At 39.3% G+C, this 16270-nt stretch overlaps 1 protein-coding gene and 1 pseudogene across 1 annotated transcript in view; one reads left to right on the forward strand and one right to left on the reverse strand.

Annotated features, from left to right (window-relative positions):
• The window catches only part of LOC136811513 (L-seryl-tRNA(Sec) kinase-like), a 402790-nt gene that overhangs the window by 236919 nt on the left and 149601 nt on the right, over positions 1-16270 (reverse strand). The window lies entirely within an intron of this gene.
• Positions 10482-11772, forward strand: LOC136811536 (uncharacterized; annotated as a pseudogene).

The following is a 16270-nucleotide window of genomic DNA, read 5'->3' on the forward strand; positions in this document are numbered from 1 at the left end:
CAATGATTTTCGATCTGCACTATGATGTTGTAGGCTTAAAACATAATATTTAACACACCGAACACGCATTCTTTAGTCTTTTTAAAACTCTCGCTGCTTAAAGCCAGCTTACATTATGTTACTTAATGATTCAAAACATACATCATGAACAGATCAAAGCTTAACCTCAGCTCCACTCAAAAACAATAAACTTCGTAAAGATGATTGGAACATTTCCAGCTCAATCTCTTATTAACGACACTACACATTTTTTTATAAGAACAATGATGCTCATAAATGCCAAAAATAAGAATAATTTAAGAATACTGAGCATGAACCAGCACAAATAGAGAGTCAAATTAAACCTAAATTACCCCGGTTTTGCGCTAGAAATAATAACAGGATACGATTAATTTTATGCTCAAAAAAACAATAAAAACAGCCAAGCCTTATCACAAATTTACTGGTTTCTGTAAAAAAAGTGTTGGAGTATTGTATATAACAGTTGGCACGCAACATGCGGATTTTTTCGAAATTATATAAAGACAGAGGTAGTCATGTGGAGAGAGGAATAGAAAGCGTAACGGAGACGAAGTAACCTACTTTTAGAAAGCTGAAAGTGCGGAGGAGCTTTAAAGGGGCAAGATTGTGTGTCATCGTATAGATTGTGAAGCACTTCTTCAATAATCCCTTTATTACGCGATTTCATGACCCACATATGCAAATCAATGAAAATTATGATGACTGCGGTCCCGTGTCTGAGAAAATGAAACATCGAAAACAAAGACATTTTGCAGCGCTGAGGTATATGTTGGAGCAAGAAACATTGAAATGAGGTGATATCAGATGGTGGAAAGAGAGTGTTCAAGATGTTGATGACTTTCAACAGTCAAGATTTTTTTCGTTCACAATTTCTCAAGTTTACAGATTTTGAAATGAATACGGTGCAATAATATGCATGACGCCTTCTAAAAACCTTTTTACGAGAGAGGCATGTTTATGGGAATGTAGCAAAAATTTCAAAGAGGAGTTCAGAAAATTTAAGGAATCATCGGACAGTCAGATTAAATGTATACAGGGCCGTTGAAGATGGAGCACTCTTCATATTATTTTAATAAGAACAAACTATATAAGAACAAACTAAGGCTTCGATTGTCAAAATGACTCGGAAAAATACCCGATTTCTTAAGAAATTGGACAGAAATACTCACAAAATGGTGAAAAATCCTTCTGAACAACAAATCAGCAATAACAATTTCAACAACTGTAAATACGGATGCCACTGTTTTAGCACCGCTATATAAAATCAAACATCCAACGTATAACTTTTGAATGCACCAACCACAGAGTGTCAACATCAAGTTACTTTTTCATTATTAGATGTTTATCTTTCGTACCTAGGTGTCTTTTCCTTTGCTAAAAGGCTCACCCCGGTAATCGAATCTACTGGTGGAAACAAATGATCAAAAAGTGTGAGAATTGAATAGAAATATCGAGAAATTCATTACACTTTATTTTATATAAGAGCAATTTTATAAGAACAATGAGGCTCAAAATCACCAAAAAATAAGAACAATTTAAGAACAATACTGAGCCTGAAATTACTCGATTTCTAGCAATTTAGGGGTTAAAGCACTAAATGTTGGGTATAACGCCTAAAATACCTCAATTAACCCTTTAAATAAGAACAGCTGAGCCTGAGAAAAATTCTACTGGTTCTTATAAAAAACAATGTATGTTTGAGAGTAAATGATGAACGAATCATCGAAAATAAGTTTATTAACTTGTCCATTCTGTTGTGTTTCAGAACGGAACCAATTGCTTTTGATCATGCGGTGAAAGACCATGAGTTTATGCATCTACCCTTTCGGGAAAGGCGGAATACCACAAAATGTAGAACGGCAAATGTACGGCTTATCATCGTCAATAATAAGTCAAGCTTTAGATCAAAAGCCTGGGCAGCCTCGCCCTCAGCTGAGAAGTAGTGCATTATGCTCTCTCTAATTTGAGGAAAAGTCTCCTTGAATATCGAATTAAGGAGAGGCAACTGTAAGTAGAAATCGTTAAAAAGACATTGCAGATAATTGGAGGCAAGAGCGACAAAAATGTTAAATCAAACGATAAAGTTTCCATACTGCTTATACCATTTTACCAAAAATCTAGAACATACTAAAGTGAAGTAGACACTTTGTATAATCGTCCTGAAAATAAACTTCCTATGGCTAAAGCAATACAAACTCCATATTCTTCAGAGCGCTATAACTCAATGAGAACGCCATCATAGACAAATGATGATGTATTTACCCAACTAGTTAGACGCTACACGAGAAGCTTTTACAAATATTTAGACAGCTAGCTCTTCTGACGAAAGTAAAAGCCGATTTATAATTTTTGTTTTTTTGTATAAAAGTACTTGAAGATGTTTGGGGAAAAGCGTCGTAGTACCATTTATGAGGGTTTCGAGCCCACGCTTTCAATGTACGTAAATTTGTTGAGCTAATGTTGTACCAGAAAAATATTATTAATGAATTATTTTCCCAGTGGGAGGATATGAAAATAAGGTTAATTCTAGAGAGTAAATTGAAGGGAGTAGTAAGGTGTACAAGAAAGCAATATTTAGGGATCAAGACATGGGGGTCGATGTTAAGATACAATTCTAGATAGTCTACAGAATTTAATGGGTAATAGGTAAACACCAGGGGTCAAATCATCTTTTTGACTAGCTTTTGATTAGGGATCGACATTACAATAAGACGTCTTCGTATCACAGACCAGGTAGGGACCTCTCCTCGCTGGAAAAAGAAGTCAATAATAAGCTTAAGTGAGACAGAATATCGTACAATTTAATCACAATATTCGCTGGACTTGATAGGTCGCTACTGGGAGAGTTACTGTCATTTTGAAAATACCCACTGAATTTCTGAATTAATCGATATAATCTGAAATCCAAGACTTGTCAACAACATGTGATTTCCCCGTTACCAATTGGCATTTGGCACCCCTGGTTTATTCCCAGCGATAAAAAGATTCTCACTGGGTCACCGAGACAAGGGTTTATTGAGCTATATTTGAATGTTCAAGATATGATCTGAAGATGTATGATGAGCTTAAAATTCCATAAATATCGAAGAAAACGTGTTGTCCATATTTGGAACATAGCTTGTGAATATTTGGTCCATTTGGTCTCAAAACAAAAACTTAATTCATTGAGCTGATGTACATGAAGTTAATTGAGAAACTTTTTAGCTCAAATCTCAAAAGTACTACAAAAAACAAACACTGACGTTGAAATTCACGGTAGATTGAGCCCTCGACTATTTTTTAAAAGAACAATTTTATAAGAACACAAGACCAGAACTTTTGACCCTAAGAGCAAATCAAGTCATAGTGTGCAAGGGGGTTCCAGGTCCCACCTAAAAATTTAGGTCCCACCTAACCCTAAAATTCCCACTCTCAATCCAAACTCCCAGATCCCACAATGCTGGACAAAAGGTTTGTAGACTTCTGCAATATTTGCAAAATACTTCAATATCGATCAAAAACAAGTTCTGGGTGCTTTCCAAACCCATCCAAAGTCTTTCAAAGTTACCCACTGCAGTCTAACCGCAAGGGCAAACCACAAGGGCTTGATTAACTGGCTTACACCAGTATCAAAACGCTGATTTTTTGCTTGTGGTTCCCTCAAAAGCAATTCAAAAGCAATGCAACGGCTTCAAAAGTGTTTTTCTTAATTTCCATCCCCTTTCAGACACATTGAAGAGTCATTTTGCTCTATTTCTCATCATTTTTCACTGAAATTTCATTTGTCTACAACCTTTTGTCCAGCATTGCAGCTAAAAATGCTATCCCCACGAAAAATTATACTAATTCGAGGAACTAAACAAAAATTCTTACTGTTTAATAATAAAAAGGAGAAAAGTTTAGTATAGTAAAAGAATTATTTGTAGAATATGAAATTTAGAAAAAATTATAATTAAATTGGAAATAAGAAAAAACTAACATTAACTTTTATCAAAACACCAAAAATCCCACCTAAAGAAATTAATCCCCATCTTACCTTGTTTCTCCCACCTAAAACCTGAAAATTTCCAAATCCCACCTGGAAATATCCGACCCGAAACATCAAACCCCCCTCCCCACTATTATGGTGCACACTATGCAAGTATGATCTGACCATAAGGTTTCAGGATGTCACTAAGAACCACCTATTTAGCCCTTTGGATTAGGCCCTTTTTAAAGCTCATACATCAAAATTTATCAGAAATTTTAGGCAACTGCAGAAGAGTCAAATAGAGTTTATTGGTTGAATTTGAAAACAAACTAGTGGTCTCCAACTTCAAGGGAAGATGGGGTGAAACGATCCACGCATGTTTTGGATAATGTGCTTATAACTGATTTGTTTTTGGTTGTGACGTATGAGCTCGATAATGGCAAGATGATAATTATCTTTAATTACCTTTTATCACGTTTTTCTATAAAGTATCATTTTTTCTACGCCTTTTTCACGCACTCAAATCAGATCAGAATTACTTTTACAAGAGACGTGAGTGAGATTTTCATTCTCGAGATGTGAGCAAAATACTTTTACTTTCATGAGATCTGAATTCATTACAGAGTTGATTTTACTTTTACTTGGAGTCACGAACATTTGGGGATAGTATTTGGACAATATTTTGTAAGTAATTTCATGTACATATCGTTCTTTCATATGGTGATATTTTTCCCTAGTTTATAAATACCCAAGTCAGATTAAGACATATTTTTATGAAGCGATTTCTTTACTTGTACATTATTTTTACCTAGTCGACAACATTTTTCTTTCATAGGCCTATATGTACATATTTTTAGTTTTTGAACTTTGTGTTTTTAGCTTGAACAACAATCAACAATCAACAAGATTCCTACGTTCCAAGATTTTTTGACTCAACTATCCCTAACATCTTCAAGAAATCTTCAAGAAAAAAAAATTGGAATCAAGTGGACAACAATCAAGTTTTGGAGGATCAAGTTTTGGTGGGACAATCAAGTGGAGAACTGGGACAAATGCTGAGAGGTAGAGGGACACATCATGTCAGAGGTAAAGGTAAACTTAAACTTTGGCTTGGAAATTTGAAGATAGCTCACAATCTTCTTCGTCTCTCAAGTCCTATCGTCTGGAAAATCGCCTATCGTTTGGAACATACTCTCTCTGATACCCTCCATATTGTTTCCGCTACCCCCTCATTCGGAGAAGGCCGTCCGAGTACCATCCTCAATCGCACGTTCGGAAATCGTCCATCCAACGTCCGTTGTCCTCCCAAATTCATCGTTTCCGGGATTCACTCTATCCGGAATTCTCTCCTACCGTATCGTCACAGATACTCCATTTCGTTCAGATACCGCACCCAGCGTCGTATCGTTTTATCGGTATACACACCAAATTGTATACAATCCAAAAATCCATCATTTCGTTGTCGATTCTCCCGTTGCAAAACGCCACTTCCGCCCCGCCTCGTTCTCATACGCGGTTCGCCCGTAACTGTGGTCCACCCCACCACCAATCGTGGTCCACCCTCATCCTCAATAGTGGTCTACTTTATCAATCGCAGTTCACTTTCGTTTGAATTGTCTTCCGCCCTCGATTATTAATCGCTACCGGCCGTCGTTCAATTCGCAGCCCGTTCTTGTTTCCAATCGTGATCCGCCCCGTTGTAATTCGTGGTCCGCCCTCATTTGCAATCGTTGTTTGTTCTCGTTATCAATCGCAGTTCACTTTCGTTTGAATTGTCTTCCGCCCTCGATTATTAATCGCTACCGGCCGTCGTTCAATTCGCAGCCCGTTCTTGTTTCCAATCGTGATCCGCCCCGTTGTAATTCGTGGTCCGCCCTCATTTGCAATCGTTGTTTGTTCTCGTTATCAATCGTGGTTCAGCCTTGTTATCAATCGTCGGCCGCCCTTTTCATCAGTGGTCTACACTCGTTCCCAATCGGGACCGCCCTTGTGTCCAATCGAGCGTTTATTCAATACCGCCCGTCGTATTCGTCTGTGGTACACGCAACTACCACATCAGTTGACTAATCCGTGGACTACCTGTTCTTTATTCAACCTTGTTTCATCACCGTCCAGACCATCATGTCAATCCGGAGATCTCAAAGAATTGCAGGACAAGGGCCTGATCATTCCACTGACCTAGCCAAACTGATATCTCTAAGGAACACTCGAAGAGGTCTTCTGGGATATCTTACACGGGTGGCAAATCAAATCTTATCCTACCTGAATGACCAAGATGCATCGAGTGCGTCTACGTTGCATAACACTCTTGTTGAGACTTACTTAAAATTCAGAGCGGCAAACACAGAATATCTTATCTATGAAACTGACGAAAGAAGGATACAAGAATGCACAGAGACTGAAGCTAGAGAGGCTAATCGCATCGCTGAAATAGAGCATGAGATTCGTAAAAGATTGAGAACACCAAACCTTTCCAACACTACACCTGATACAAGTCTGTATGATGTAGATCCATCTGAAACTTCCAACATATCGGGTCATGATAAACGTACTAACGTATTCAATCCTCATATTCGTATACCTGTTGGCTCCAGTGGAAACTCACCTACTGTTTCTCATATCGAATCACCTCCTAATTCAGCTATTCACCACTCACCTGTCCATTCACAACCTCTTCAACGAAGTCTATCTCAGGTGAGATTTACTCCATGTCCACCTTCGGTGTCTTCTGTCACAGCAAAGCCACGAAGCAGCTTCCGACGTCTACGCCAAAAGGCATCTACAACATCAGGTGATAATCGTTCAGAGCCTTCAACTGCCACTGTGACTCTTGCTAATGCTAATTCTTACACAAAACCCAAACTTCCATACCTCGTCTTCAGACCAGTCGACCAATTCATTGACGAATTGACAGAAGGAGAGGAAACATGCCTCGCCGGCTTATCAAACCCATTAACAGCAAATTCTGCGCTGAGGTTCGAATTCGAGACAAAGGCTCTTCCAACCATTGAATTAGTTAAGTTCAGTGGCGACAGCTCCAAATGGCCAGACTTCGTCGAAAATTTTAGTCGCAGAGTCCATTATAAACTCTCCTTCACCGACAACGATCGAATGGAAAGACTCCTCAGTATTTTGATTGGTGAAGCCAAAAAGAGCGTTGAATGTATCGGAACCTCTGGGATATTCTACGCAACTGCCTTGAAAACCCTGAAGAGAGATTTCGGTAATAAGACGGTGGTCACACATTCCAAGCTTAGGAACCTGCTTGACAAACCTCAGTTACCTTCTGATGATCGTTCCTCCTTGAAAAGATTTCACCAACACCTGAAATCAACAGTGACATGGCTAAAGATGATTGGTAATATGGGTGCAATTCACTCTGCCGAGAATCTGTCCAGAGCTGTCATTCGGTTGCCTGACAATTTGAGAAAGGCATTTTATCGGACATCTAAAGATTACGAGGATACCAGTCTTTCACTGATGAAGCTTGAATCATGGCTTGACTCCAAGCTCAAGGAGTTTTATAATCCCATTGCAGACATAATCGCTCAAGAAGAACAGAAACCAAAAGACAAAAGGAAAGACAAACGCAAGGAAGGGCAATCAAATTACTTGGGAGGAAAAGGTGATTCAAAGACCCCAGTATGCTACGTATGCAATGAACCCCACAAGCTTTGGCGTTGTGAACGCTTTAAACAGAAACCAATTGCTGAAAGGAGAGGAGAAGCAAGAAAGTTAAATCTATGCTATAACTGTCTCTCAAAAGGTCATTCCATCAAAGATTGCAAGTGCCAAACAAGATGTAAAGAATGTCAACGAAAGCACCACACGTTACTCCATGATCCAAATTACAAAGCAAATCCACCTGCAGGAACTGAGGAAGGGGAATCTCATTATGCTAAATCCAAAAGGACAACCTTCCTTCAGATCGTGCCGGTCACCATTTCAAACGGTGATATATATCAGAAAAGGTGAATGTTCTTCTAGATCCTGGTTCTGATACCACGTTAATCAGTGCCAGCCTTGTTGATCGATTGAAATTACCAAATATCAACAGTAATCTGAAAGTTTCTATCAGCAACGTTCTAACAAAAAAGCAACAAACCATGAGATCAAGATCAGTCAACTTTCTTCTTTCATCATGTGTGATTCCAGCGTTCATGTAGAGGACGCTTGGGTAGTCGAGTCTCGAAACATCAAGAAGAAACCCTACAACGTTTCGAAAATGAAGAAACAATACCAACATCTCAGAGATGCTTCCTTACCACAACCACTCGATAAAGACGTTGAGATCCTAATCGGTGCAGACGTACCAGAAGCGCTCTTGCATCTCGAATTTATTAAAGGTGAAAGCTCAAAAGAACCAATTGCTGTGAGGACTTTGCTAGGATGGACTATCTTCGGAGGGAAGTCTGGTAGCAATGATGGTTGCTCTAATTACATATCAGTTCAATCCCTTGACTCGAAGCTGGAAAGATTCTGGAGTCAAGAAACCTATGCGACAACGCCTGATTCAGAAGCCTTGCTTACTCGGGATGAGAAGAGAGCCTTGCATCTTCTAAAGAACAACACAAGACTCGTGAACAATCATTTTGAAGTGGGCATGTTGTGGAAAAGTGACGATTTGGAGCTCGTGAATAATCGACCACTTGCTGTCACCAGACTTCTGTCTACTGAGCGAAGATTAGAGAAATTACCTGAAATCAAACAAATCTACAGTTCGAAGTTAGAAGATTATGTAAAGATTGGTCACGTCCAAGAATTGACCAAAGACCGAAGCAGCAAAGACATCATCCAAGACGAACTATATACCGCATCACTTTGTCTTAGAACCAAACAAACCAGGTAAAATTCGAATCGTCTGGGATGCATCTGCTAGGTTTAAAAGGAACCTCACTGAATGATCAACTCCTCAAAGGACCAGATTTACTGAACAGCCTGGTCACAGTCCTATCGAAATTTCGAAGAGGAAAAATTGCAGTGATGAGTGACGTAGAAAAAATGTTCCACCAAGTTCTTGTACCTGAAGAGGATACAGATTCATTGCGCTTTTTGTGGAGGAAAAATGAGGAAGAGATATCAGAGTTTAAGATACTGGTCCACCCTTTCGGAAAAAAGGATTCACCGTGCTGTGCCAATTGGGCATTGAAGGGATGTGCTAATAAGATTCAAGACATACCAGAAGGAGAAGAAGTGCTCAAATCGCTAACATCGGATGAAAGAGCAGCTGTCACAAAAGCTGTTTCCGAAGAATTCTACATGGATGACTTCCTAGGATCATTCGATTCAACAAATGAAGCAGTCAACACCTGTTCAAACCTTGTCAGAATCACCGCTGAAAGAGGTTTTCGATTGACAAAGTGGATTTCAAATGATACTGAATTTTTGAAAGCAATTCCAAAGGAGGATTTATCGCCAAAAATAACAAACCACGACTTCAAGGTACTACCATCAGAAAGAACCCTTGGAGTAAGGTGGAATCCAACCGACGATGTCTTCTTCTTCAATGTTCCAGTCAAGGAATGTAAAGAGACAAAGAGAGGCTTGCTGAGTTTCTTGTGTTCGATATTCGACCCTCTTGGATTCTTGGCACCCTACCTTATTGCACCCAAAACTGATGCTTCAATCCCTTTGGAAAGAAAAGGTTGGATGGGGGATGACACCCTTCCAGAACAGATCCTGAAACAGTTCAAAGAATGGCAAGAAGGACTTTCGTCACTGAAAGAAATCTCCATACCAAGATGGTTCAACTTTGCAAAGATTACAGCTACCGAAATCGAGTTACACGTCACGTTTTTTCAGATGCTTCGATGAAGGCATTTGGAGCAGTTGCTTACTTTCGGACAATGGATGATGATGAGGTCAACTGTAGTTTCATCATCGGTAAATCAAGGTTAGGACCTATTAAAGGAAGCAAACAACACCACGTTTAGAGCTGCAAGCTGCTGTCCTCGCATCCAGGATTAAAAATTGTGTCGTCAAAGAAATGGATCTTCCCATGAACAAGACCTTCATGTGGACTGATTCAAAGGTCACCCTCAGCTATATTCGGAATGAACAAAAGAGATTCTCAAATTACGTAATGAACCGTACAAACGAAATCCGTAAAAAGACAGAAGTTGAGAATTGGCGCTTCGTACCAGGAAAACTCAACATCGCAGACATTGGAACCAAATGTTTTGGTGTTGAAGAAACCAAGACATGGATCGATGGACCTGAATTCTTGAGGGAGAAGGTGGTCAGGCAATTTGAGGAACCTGAGGAGGACGAAGAACTCATGGAAATCATCACAGCTCATATCGAAATCAGAGTTGACGAATCAACAAATGTCATCAGTTGGGAAAGATTTTCCAGTTGGACTAAGCTGAAACGATGCTACGCCTGGATCCTCAAGCTGAGAAGGAGATGGGTAGAGGTAAAACGTAATGGTGAATCGTCAATCAACAAAGAAATCCTTGATGTTGAGGACCTCAATGACGCTACCAAGGAGTTATGTCGAATTGCTCAAGATGAATCGCAGCACTCAATGGATGAAAAGAGACTTTCAAGTTTCACACCAATCATTCTACACAACCTCGTTTGTGTTGGAGGACGTATTTCCAAGTGTGACGTACCCAACCAGTCCAAGCATCAAGTAATTCTTTCCAACGAACATCCAATAAGCGAGCTCATCATACGCCATGTACATGAGGTCAACCACCACTGTGGAAGAAATGCCACTCTTGCCCTTGTGCGAGAGAAGTATTGGATTTTGAAAGGAAAGAGCAAGGTCAGGAAAGTGCTAAATCAATGCTTTGTTTGCAGGAGAGAGACGATCAAAACCAAACATCCAATGATGGCAGACCTTCCAAAGGAGAGACTTTCAGTTGGATCACACGCTTTTGAGAATGTTGGAGTCGACTACTTTGGACCAATCAATGTAAAACAAGGACGTAGAACTCGCAGAACTGCAGGCACCGCTAAAAGGTATGGTGCTCTCTTCACGTGTATGACTACACGAGCTTTACACCTCGAACTAGCTGGAGACCTATCAACTGACAGCTTCATCTTAGCACTCCGACGTTTTCGAGCCAGGAGAGGCAATCCAAAAACCATCAGGAGTGATAACGGAACCAACTTTGTGGGAGCTGAAAAGAGAGATACGAGAAGCTCTTGCAAAATGGGACCAGAAACGAATCCAAGATGAGCTTTCACAGTATGACATTGTGTGGAAGTTCAATCCACCTGTAGCTCCATGGATGGGTGGAGCTATGGAATCCATGGTTAAGCTCACAAAGAAATCATTACGATCAGTAATCAAAGACAGAATCTTCACTGAGGAAGCACTTCACACGTTCCTCCTTGAAGTTGAATCAACTATCAATTCGCGACCACTCACACCACTGAGTGACGACATCAACGATTTTGAAGCTCTCATCCCTAACCACTTTCTATTAGGAAGAGCTTCACCCAATCTTCCAATCATTTATAACCCTCAACAAAACAACCTGAAGAGCAAGTGGAAGCAGGTCCAATCAACACTTGACGAATTTTGGAAGAGATGGGCAAAGGAGTACCTACCTACAATCAACGAACGAGCTAAATGGCGCCATCCAATACGGAACACTAAAGAAGGGGATTTAGTTGTCATCAGCGAAAAGGACATCCCAAGATACAAATGGCCATTGGCACGCGTTGTTAGTGTCATCACATCAGATGATGGCATCACAAGGATTGCAAAAGTCAAGACGTCCGACGGTTCGATATACACTAGGCCAACCGGTAGCCTAGGCTTGTTGGAAGACGGAACCTCATCCAATTGACGATTGCCCTGTCATCGAGTTAAGCAAAAACATATGCTTATTACGTTGCGTTAATAAATATCACCAATGGTACACCTTACGTTGCTAAGGTACTATCAACACAAGTTCGTCCCTGAACTTGAAGTTATCAATTGTACACCTTACGTTGCTAAGGTACTATCAACAGAAGTTCGTCCCTGAACTTGAAGTCATCAATTGTACACCTTACGTTGCTAAGATACTATCAACAGAAGTTCGTCCCTGAACTTGAAGTCGTCAATTGTGCACCTTACGTTGCTAAGGTACTATCCACGAAGGTTCGCCCTTGAACTTGAAGTCATCAATGAAACGCCTTGCTTTGCTAGGGCACTATCATCAGAAGTTCGCCCCTGAACTTTGAAGTTACCATCAATGAAACAAGGCCCTGTACCAATTGTTCGCCTTGTTTCTACAAAAGTGCTATCACCAGAAGTTCATTGAACGTGACGCAATCATCAGTCGTTCGCCTGGAACCAGGCATTATCATCAGAAGTTCGTCTTGAACTTGAGGGAATCATCAGATGTTCACCCTACATCAAATCATCAACTGTTTCAACGGTCATCTTCACAGTTCGCCACGAAATTTTGGTACGACTACCACCGTGTTGTATATAATGAGCTGAATAGTCCGATTGATAGACTGAATGAACTCTTGGTTCTTCCCCTTTTGGGTGGGAGTGTTTTGGATAATGTGCTTATAACTGATTTGTTTTTGGTTGTGACGTATGAGCTCGATAATGGCAAGATGATAATTATCTTTAATTACCTTTTATCACGTTTTTCTATAAAGTATCATTTTTTCTACGCCTTTTTCACGCACTCAAATCAGATCAGAATTACTTTTACAAGAGACGTGAGTGAGATTTTCATTCTCGAGATGTGAGCAAAATACTTTTACTTTCATGAGATCTGAATTCATTACAGAGTTGATTTTACTTTTACTTGGAGTCACGAACATTTGGGGATAGTATTTGGACAATATTTTGTAAGTAATTTCATGTACATATCGTTCTTTCATATGGTGATATTTTTCCCTAGTTTATAAATACCCAAGTCAGATTAAGACATATTTTTATGAAGCGATTTCTTTACTTGTACATTATTTTACCTAGTCGACATTTTTCTTTCATAGGCCTATGTACATATTTTTAGTTTTTGAACTTTGTGTTTTTAGCTTGAACAACAATCAACAAGATTCCTACGTTCCAAGATTTTTGACTCAACTATCCCTAACAACGCATCTTTTTTATAAGAACAAACTATAAGGCCTCGATGATCAAAATATTAAGAGCAAGTTAAAAGAATTTTGAGGTTTTGCAGACTCTAAAAAACTCAGAAAATGGTGAAACTAACAAGTAACAGGTCAGTTCCCTAAAAAGGTGCGGTCCCGTACTTACTAAAATACGATTGGTCAATATGGCTGAAACGATGATTGATAAATTGATCCGAATCAACCAATCAGCGCTTAATACAGTGTAACGATCTTCTTCATATCGATTCTCGTACATGTCACACAAAACCAACAAACAGAATACATTGCTTCAGAAGCATCCATGCTATCAAATACTACTATATAATCGATTGATTGAAAAGCATGCCAAAACATGATTTTGCTTCCTCAACCTCCGCCAACTCATATCAAAAAGCTTCAAAACGGTTTCATCAAAAGATGTGACCTTTTGAAGACCTTTGATAGAAGATTAATCGCTAGCTTATTATCCTTCTCGTTAAGAACTTAATTGCTCTTTAAGCTGTGCATCTCAATTTACAAAATGTGTCAATAAAAGGCAGGGCTTCGTCCACCATCAAAAATCTCATTACCGAACGTCCACATCCTCTTCCGCTCAATAAAATTACAAAAGTGGATAAATACAGTGGAGTCTCCATAACTCGAACGCACACGTGGAACACAAATTTGTTCGAGTTATAGAAAACCTGATATTGAAGGCTTTTGTTACTTTCTATTGTTAACAGTTAGAGGTTTCGTACGTGAATGGATCTGTTTTGCATAGTTTTTGAATCCCAAGAGTAAAAACATGGTAACCTGATTAAAAAGTATGCAAATCGCAACCTGTCTTATTTACAACAAAGAAAATTTGACAATGAGGCTTTGAAAACAATACATTGTCAGACCTAGGTTTTTTATAATTACTTTGGAATTATGCAAATTTCATGAGCAAGGTTTTTTATAATTACTTGAATTGTGCAAATTTCGAGTTATGGAGATTGATAAAGAAATTGTTAACTTAAGGTATCAGTAAACTATATCGAGTTAAGGAACCATTCGAGTGAGGGAAACATTCGAATAATAGAGGTTCGAGTTATGACTCTGATGTACACGCTTTTTCATAAGGACAAACATGTTCTCAGGCCCCGAAATAAGAAAATTCAATTCAAATTTAGAAAGACAGACAGATTTTGTTAATGTATTCATATAAAAAATCGCGTATGTGAATCGAAAAAAAAATCTTACCTGCTTGACTAGTGGGAAAACCAAGACGGCGGAAACTTTCGATGGATAAACATCTCGTAAGAAATTTCTTGATTCCATGATTATTGATGGTAATCGTGTGCAGTTTGTAGTATTTTTCAGTTCAGTTGGTTTTATTATTTTTATCTGTCAACGAAATGGGAAAAATGAAATGAATGAACGCGCATCAAAAGACTTAACTGTAGACCATTTGGGAACTTTTTACTACAATAACATAACAGAAGATTCAATGGCAAAATATGTGTCAAGATTTTGAAAAATAGTTTGAACCAGTAGTGTTTCCTTTTTAACGATATATAGCAATCGTCTTGGGTTGAGCAAAAGCGCCATTTTGGATTCTGCTCCCAGACTATATACTGTTCAACATTTTAACTTGGCCAGCTGAACCGTTGGTATTTTTAAAGACTGGTATCGAATTTAAGTGTATTAATTTTGGCGTGTAATTTATTTGGTGGTTGTATTGGCCAAAATGAATAATCTGGTGTGGTGGGGATTGGATTTGGCGGATGAGGAAATTTTAAGCACTTGTAAATCAAAATTACTTGATTTCTTAATAGTTTTTACTTAAAAGTGCTTATTTTTTATAGAATTTCTATCCTAGAAAGATTTGGCGGGTATTCGATTTGGCGGACGATTAGTTTTAAAATTTTGGCGGGTATTCAATTTGACGGATTTAATCAAAACCCGTCAAATCCAAAATTAATACACCTCAAAGGTATTTCATGTAAATACAACCTAATGTTAAAGAGAGTCTGCTAAATTACGTGGGTTACGTGCTTATCGTGGGTTCGTGCCCTCGTAGGTGTTCGTGGGTTAAAATGTCTCGTGGGTCACACCCACGAACCCACGAACCCACGATACGCAGGTAACCCACGTAATTTAGTAGACTCTGTTAAAGACCCGTTGGACCAGTAGCGTAGACAGGGGGTGAAGAACGATCTGCATAGGAGAGCAGATTTTTACGACAAAGCACTATTCTTGGTAATCGTGGTATAAAAAGATAATTACTGTGACATTTAAACCTGCTCGCCTACGCAAATGTTCTTTCCACTCCTGTCTACGCTACTGGGGACCCATTTATCACTGAATAATTTAGCCAAAACCTCTTGCCCGTTGGAAAATACCTTACAATTTCAGCCTCACTTGTTAATTGGCTTTTATTTCATCCTCATTTAAAATCCTATGGATATAATTGCATAAACCAACCCCACTGGATCTTTTGAGCTGGGGACAATAGAATTTATATCCCCATTGGTCTATGATTTTAATTTCCCACTGTGAGACAGGAGTGACTAAATTGCTTATCTAATATTCCGATGGCGAATTGGCTGCCGCCCACGCCAAAGCTCTAAAAGAGCGGTTCAATTTCCCATTGGCGATGATTGATAGTCAGCCTTTGATGTGCCGCATCCCCAGTCGGGTTCAACTACCCTTGTGCGTTAACCTAAAAATATATTAGTTGGACCCGCCAATCCCTGAAAACGATGGCTGGGTTACCAGGCCCCCTCTGCAAAATCCTTGACGCGCTCTTGCAAAACTCCATAAACATTCCAGATGTTGAAAATTTTTCCGACCTTCAGAGCTTCAGCGTTTCGGATGAAAATTATCTGGGTGCCAGATAACTAAATTGCTCACTGTACCACTTGTCCAACTTTGTAAAAGTTTGACTGTAGCTCCCATAGAAAATAAAAACCTGATCCAAATTTCAAATCAAAAGGATTCTTTAATCCTGAGATACTATTGGGCTCTTCTAGAAAATGTCGTACATGGGGGGGGGGTGGAGGATATTTTGACAGGGGTTGGTGAAAAATCTACAAAATTTTCCGTGTCCGGGGGTAAACTTGCTCTGTTCGGGTTGCTTTTGCACTGTTTGGGGTTTATTTTGAATGCCCGGGGGTCAACTGATGCTTGTGAGGGGGGGGTAGACCTGTTGTCCGGGGGTCTAAAGTCACAATGTTGGGGGGTAAATTTCCAAAAACATATCCTTCA

The sequence above is a fragment of the Clytia hemisphaerica genome, unplaced genomic scaffold, assembly GCF_902728285.1.
Source record: "Clytia hemisphaerica strain Z4C2 unplaced genomic scaffold, Clytia hemisphaerica genome assembly, whole genome shotgun sequence".
NCBI lineage: Eukaryota > Metazoa > Cnidaria > Hydrozoa > Leptothecata > Clytiidae > Clytia > Clytia hemisphaerica.